Source organism: Lactuca virosa, chromosome 5 (genome assembly GCF_052849685.1).
Source record: "Lactuca virosa cultivar CGN04683 chromosome 5, Lactuca_virosa_CGN04683_v6, whole genome shotgun sequence".
NCBI classification, from domain to species: domain Eukaryota; kingdom Viridiplantae; phylum Streptophyta; class Magnoliopsida; order Asterales; family Asteraceae; genus Lactuca; species Lactuca virosa.
Window position 1 is genome coordinate 256,479,807 of NC_136430.1, and position 7,706 is coordinate 256,487,512.

The following is a 7,706-nucleotide window of genomic DNA, read 5'->3' on the forward strand; positions in this document are numbered from 1 at the left end:
TGACTTCATCTTGAACAGGTGGGCATTTCTTCAAAATTTGACTTTGAACGCACATTGGGTGAGGATGCTTCTTGAAAGGATTCTTGAAAATTGGCGCTTTCAGCTTGAGAAACTTCAGAGAGAATATCAGAGAGAACGAATCTTCTAGATCACTTCAACATCTACATAGATAGCAACAAATTGATTGAGGAGGCTTCAACGCACCCTGTCACATAATCTTTAAGAAGAGCTTCACCTTGCTTATGGGGTTGAAAGATTGAATGTTGAACGAATAATCTTCATTTCTTGTTCCTTCAAATGAGAATTCTTCGACAATCCCGGATGAAGCTTTGGCTCAGAAAATCTCGATACAATCTCCATGAGTCTCATCTACATTTGAATTCACTTTTCAAGACAAAGAAAAAATTGAGATAAAAACAAAACTAAAAGAAAACTTAACACACAATATTTTTGGATTTTTCATATTTTCTGAAAAAAAAAATAAAACAGAAACAAAAATAGTTTTGTATTTTTTTTTCTGAAAAAGAAATAAAAAACAGAAATAACACTATTTTTGGATTTTTTGATTTTTGGTTTTTGTTTGGTTTTTTGTTTTTTTTATTTTTATTTATATTTCTCCCCCTAAATTTGTGCATAGAGGAAAACTATGAAAACATTTAATAAAAACAAAAATATTTGGGATCAAAGTTGTCAGACAATTCAATATCGTTTATCAGCACACATCTGCATGCTTCGATCTGTCAATCACCGGTATTGTGGTCCACTTAAACACAAAGGATATTTGACAATATGGATAGATAATAAGTGACTAGACATTTGCACCTATATTCCTAAATAGACCATTTAGCTGACGACGACCAAGGATATTGTTTTCCACTTAAATTCAGCAGTGAGATCTACAGACAACCTTTTAAGTAGTTTAATTGTAAAGAGGGGCTGTGTTCGAGAATAGTTATTTTGAGTAACAATAGCCAATGGTTTCCAGAAAATCCACCAATTTCAAAAAGGGAAAAACAGTTGTAAATCTTGTTTTTCTTATCGAGTAAAATTGAGTGTGCGTTCTAGCTTATCGTTATCGAATTCGTATAAAATTGTTTTCTCCAGAAAATCCTATATTTTCTGCTATAAAATGTTTGTAAGTTCTTGTTTCGACTGTGTATGCTTGCATATGTGTGTGTTAGTTTATCGTTTTTTTTAAATCGTTTACAAGCTTTTTCTCCAGAAAACCCTATGTTTTCTTATGGGTAAAAATAGCAGTATTAAGACTCTAATACTTGTTAGGTGTAAGAATTCAACATGGCGATTATGAACATTCCACACAATGAGAAAAGGACAGTCAACACAACGAATGCGGACCATCACTACCATGCACAGGGGTAGTCAACACAATGTGCCAACTTTCATTTGTGACGTTTTTCTTGCATAAATTTCTAGATAACATAACATATTCTACTGAGTCGTTATAACCATACTGATATGACGGAAACCTGTTTTCGCGTTTCTCAGGCGCCTTTGATTTGATAAAGACATTTGACACCCTAGACTACCTGGTCTAGCTGTAGCGAACGACGCAGGTGCGGGGTGTCAACCCCGTATAGATCTATACACAAATTCCCACTCTCCCTCCAGGAGACTCTGAATATAAATCCTTACAGGATTTTAGGCGTACACTAATATTTTTATATTTAGGTACTTTTGAGATTTGTCAGACTAGAATATTAACAACCTTTTGAGCAATCATTGAGATCCATTATTTGTTAGATAAATAATGATTCTCGTACTTATTGAATAGAAATATCGTTTTCGTTCCATCTCGTTTATTGTGCTTGTTAACTGGGTGCCTCATGTTCGTTTCGTTTCATTTATTGAACAATAAGCCATTTTGGATGTTTATGAAAATGACCCCACATTATCGGGATTGGCAAAAATGGTTTTTCCTTTCTATAAATTGGCGGTTCAGGCCCATGTTGGTCAAAAGGAAAGTGTCAAGTTATAATTTGTGAAAATTCATGACTGCAGGTTATGACACACATTTTCTATTTCATGACATATAGAACATTACTTATGTTCCTGGAGGTTTTACGACAACAGTTTATGACATGCAAATACTTTTGTCATGAAATTTCGGTTTTCATATATCCTTCTTGATAAAATTATTTATATTAAATATTTATAAATAATCTCCACTAGTTTTGTTAATATGTTGAAAGGTCATTAGTATGACATAATATTCCAAGATAACCTTTATATTAACGTTTGACCAACAGTGATCCAAAATATTATTATTTCCATAATTTAATTACTTTCCAAAATATTTTGTCTCACAACTTGTTTAAGTAAATCTTGAAGCAAACCTTATAGTTGTTATTATAAAAAGTCGTGTCTTACACTTGGTACATACTAGTTCTTGTTTCCAATCATGATTTGTGAAATATAATCCAAACTCTTGAGACTTAACCAAAATCTCGGGTTTTTGGACTATTTTTAAGGGGTTTCATACTTAAACATATGTAAGAAGGCATGCATACACAATAAACAAATAGATCATGATTTACATAAGACTTTGACTTGTACTCTCCCCCAAAAACAATAAAAACTTAGAAAAAGGTGGGGGTATGAAGCTCACATTGAGTTAGTTGATCAGTTATTTGGAGTGATGGAGTGAAGATTTCAACTTAGACCTTGGGCTGAGATGAGGAACTTCCTTGGGAGGAAGTTATCCTAAAGGTGATTATCACATAGTATTATGAATAAAATAATATGGATTCATCTAGAAATTTATATAAAATATTAGATGTGTGGAGAACTTACTTTAAAATTTCTAGGAAGAAGTTGAGAAATCTAGCTTTCAGCAAGATCCTTGATTTTTTTTGCTCTTGGGAGGAGTATGTGAGAGAATAGGAGAGAACTGAGAGAAAATGTGAAGCATCATTTTCTTTTACTGTCGTTGCTTTAAGAGTATAAGAAAAGGAGGGAACTTTGGTGCATGGGAATCTGATGGTTCATGCATTTTTATTTGGTGGTTAAAACATTAGATATTGTGATTTGCATGGGAAATGGAAGATTACATCAAATCACAAGGTCAAACCTCCTTGTCCTTATCTTGATTTAGAATAAGATTTTCATAAATCCTAAACTTTTATTTTATGATAATATCTTTAGAAATCTTAAATATTATTTAAATGATTAATTTTAGCTTGGAGTGGGGGTTTACGGGGTCTAAGTTACGAAAAGTATGAGTTTGGTGGGAATCCCGACGTCAAAATGCCTTAAAATGGTGAAATATTCCGAAATGGTCCAAAATCTGGAGCCAAAAGGTAAGTTCCGGAGTCATATAGTGAATTCCAAAGCCATACCTCAATTTCCGGAGTGGAGTCTTAAGCTTGCGAGGGTCCGAAGTGGGTGGCAAGGGAGTTCCGGAGTAAATCCTATTTCTGGAGCCAGACCCTAAATTCCGTAGTCAGTACTAGTCCGGAGCCACTTCTTCCGAGTATGCAAGAGTTCCGAAGCAATCAAGGCCTCTGGTCCGGAGGCGCGAAGCTGTCCGGTTCAACATAGGAGGTCCGAACCGCCCTACATATTCCGGAGTCAAAAGAAGGTTCTGAAGCAGGAGGAAAAATCTGGACTAAGGGAATTCCAAAGAGAGATTGTCTGGATGAAGTCTTCCGAACTATGCGAGTTCTAAAGCAAAGCATGGAGGGTCCGAAGCCTTCATGGATTTCCGAAGTAGGCTTGTTCCTTCAAGTTTTCTCCTTTCTTTTTGGGTTGGCTTCGACTAAGGAAACTTCATAGGGAGATTTGAAAAAAAAAATAGATCTAAGGAGAGGTTTGGGAGAGATTTAAGATACATGGAGAGATTTGTCATAGAGAAAGATATTCCTAACATGGCTCATTAGGAATCATAAAGCAAACCTTAACGTTTTAGTCCAGGTCTCACAATGGTTGATGCTCACATGAGGACAAAATTTCCTAGCCGAAAATGCTAGTTGTGACACCTGGTAATCAAGAACTTCCAAAGAACTCCTTACTTTAGGTGAGTATTCAATCATTAAGAAAGAAGTCAGATATAGAAATGCATATGTTGTATCCCAGGTCGGATGTCTTCCAATCATGCAGAGGGAACAACATATGTCTAACACAGATAGAGGATTAGAGAGATAATAGGGTGCATATGTTGTGTCCCAAGTCGGATATTCCGATCACGCAAAGGGGACAACATATGGATAACAGATAGAAAGAGTTTCATAGATAAAGATATTCATAGAGACAGAGTTGCATATGTTGCATTCTAGGTCGGATATGTTCAAATCACGCAGAGGAGGCAACATATGACTAACATACAGAAAGCAAGAAAATAATTTCCTAGAAACCTACTTTATCTGAACCCCCAGTCGCCCTATCCATACCGAAATCAATACCTAAATTAAGGACATCAGTCCATACATCAAGGAAATGTTGAGCCATAGTTCTAGATAATTAACTGTTAGTGTATCTCGTAGGTTCCCATGTTTATCTCACTGCTCAATCTACCCGAGCGTTGTATGATCAGTCCAAATGAAACTATCTAAGTCCATATTGTCTAGTCCTTTCATTATCAATCACTGTCTAGTCCTTTTGAATCCTTTGTGCCTACCAGCACATTAAACATAGAGTCTAGGCAATTTGGATTCATTGCATTACACGAATTTCATATTGCCCTTTAGCACAAGACTTCATATCATGTCCCAATAATACCTACTAATGAAAAACTATAAGAAAATAAAGAATTATCTTCAAAACGTATCATTGTAAGAAAAACTCAGCAGTATCGAGAAGAAAACTCAAACCGTAAGTCACCAATTGAATTTGCATCCAGAAGATCTGAGAACAGCACGCATATTTCAATCTCAGAACTGATCCGAAAATTCTTCACATCGTTAAGCACAAACCCCATGTGTGATCCTCTCCTTTCTTCCTTTCCCGCAAAGGACACATACTCTCAAACACAATTCTGAATGTTGTACATTTAAGAGATGTCCCCTATCATGTGTTTGGAATAGCCACTACCAACAAACCGAAGTATGATGATATGCCTCCATAGCTGCTCCAGCACAGAGTGCGATATTAATTGGTCTTTGGAACCTAGTCCATTTTGAAACTAGGTTGACATTTTCTCATCTGTGCAAGGTACTCTCTCTCATGACATATCCTGCTTATCACAAACATAAGATGAATAAGTATTAGAATCATTAGAAGATTTGGGAGATTGAACCTTTGGTACCCATCTGTAGTCGGGTTTAACCCATTTCTTGTTCAATCGGATGAATGCATTATCACTTGCTTTTGAACTTGAAACCGATCGCCAAGATGACTTTGATCTAACCGGGCTTGGTTTCACTAGAGCATCTCTTGAATTTGGCTTCTTGGCCGGCATTTCCTTCTTCACCTTGGGAGTTTGATTCTTGTCCTTTTTCGTATTCCAGACCCCATTGTTTGAACGTGGCCTCGAAGGTTTTCTTTTGGAAAATCTCCCTCTTGGCGCATTGAACCAACCTTGTGCATAATAGGGAACGCATGTGCTGTCACACCCCAAAACCGGAACGGCGGAAACGTTCAGGGATGGAGGACGTCATGTTTAGTATCACGAGATATGTATATGGTAAGCATGTAATGAACAACCATTTCATTTAGAAAGAAAGTGTTTACAATGTGTGTGTTCACAAAACATAGAATTCATAAACAAATAACAAAACAAGACTTGAAGCTATAATGCTCCATCTTCTGATTTCCCAGCACGAGCACCTGTCTAATAGTCTCCTGAGAATACAAGCTATTTGAAAGAGTTGATCAGCAATTAAGCTGGTGAGTTCATAAGATTTTAGTGATGTGAGTAAGCTGTAAAATGTGGTTGAAAATGTATATGTAAAAGTGGTGTAAGCTGTAAATTCTGTTTTGAAAAGTTCGCTTGTTCCTCTAGAAAATCCTATATTTCCTACTTTGATGAAAGTTAAGTAAAATGACACTACAAGCCTTTCTATGGGTTCTAAGTGGGTACAAGTTATATAAGACTCAGAGTAAACAAACAATCAATTGTGCGCATCTCCCCTAAGCTCACAACCCAACGAGGAACATAAAGTAAGGCGGATAGCACACATCCCATTGGTTGTTAGATCGTTGTCATATATAACCCTGGTGTATTCACTTGTTACTCATGGAGTTAATTGTAATGGTTCCTTTATATCTAATGAAAATTTCTTTTAAGAAAACCCTTATTTCTTAATATAAAATGGTGACCACAGTGACTACTTTTATAATAGCTTAGTTTATACTGCTATATATAATCTAATATCGAATAGAAAGTTAATTGAGTGAATCTGCCCTAAGCCCACAACCCAACGAGGACAGGAAGTAAGGCGGAAAGCACACATCCAACTACCTATTGGGTATTAGTTTTATATATAAACATGTTGTATAAACTAAGGTATTATAGAGTTACTCACCTAAAGTCTTTAAAATTGAACTGGTTTAATAAAATGGATTAAACCCTTTACTGGGAAGTTTCTATACACAAAGTACTGATTTTAGAAAGTATGTTTTGTACTAGAAAAACTGTGCTTGACTCTGTGTTCTATAACCTGACCCATACCTGGTACCCTTATGATGACTTAATGTATACTAAGCATACATATATATAGAATCGGGTAGATAATAGATTGGGTGAATCCGTTCCAAGCCCACAACCCAACGAGAAACAGGAAATGAAGCGGAGAGCACACATCCTATTAGCTATCGGACCCTATTGGTATATATGTATCCCGCGATGTATACATTAAGGAATCATAAGACTAGCATTATGGATGGACCCTTTGGTAATGGGACTATCTCAGACTTAGCCTTTCTCTTTACCATTTGGTCAACCGGGTTGACTATGGCCAATCCCTTTCCATTGGGAAGAGAATGCTTTTTCTGGATTTCCAGTGTCACCATTGTCACTGTCCATAAAGTTTTTTGGGAAGTTGATCTTCTAATCAAATTTTCTTTACTATCGTTCCAAATCATTGCTGATTCAGCAGCACCAAGCAAATAGATATGATCATTAAGGTTCATGTCATAGTCTGTTTCATAGTAGTCCCAAAGGAACTCACTATGTAACTTAGAAAGTGATTGAACATCCAACTTTCTCAAGACTTTGTCACCCAACTCTCCCGGCTTGTCAATATGTGACTTCATCTCTAAGATGTGATCACACATAGACCTTGCTTGCCATTAGGGCTTGAGTGACCTTGAACTTGTGGGTTAGGGAGAATAATTGGAGGAGGTGGAGGAAGAGAAGTATGACTTCCATGAGCCAAACTCGGGAAGTCATATTCATTAGGAAAGCTTGGTTTGGGAAGATCATTGTTGTCTAAACTAGACATTAACAATGGGAGAAATTCATGTAAAGTTGATTTAAGTCCTTAATATAACACCCAATATGATATATTAAGGCTAGGACCCAACAAACTATTTTATAACTTGGAAGAGGGATTCCGTAATCCAAGCTATAAAATATTTGAAGGTAGGTGAATGACGATTCACCAATTTCCACCAAGATAAACGAAATGTATTATTAGGTTTTAATTGGTTTTGAAACTCCTAGATTCTTTTGAGATTCATTGAACTTTTCAATGGCATGTTTCAATCTCGAGTGTGCCCTTCAGGTTTTGTGACTGGGATGCCGAGGATCA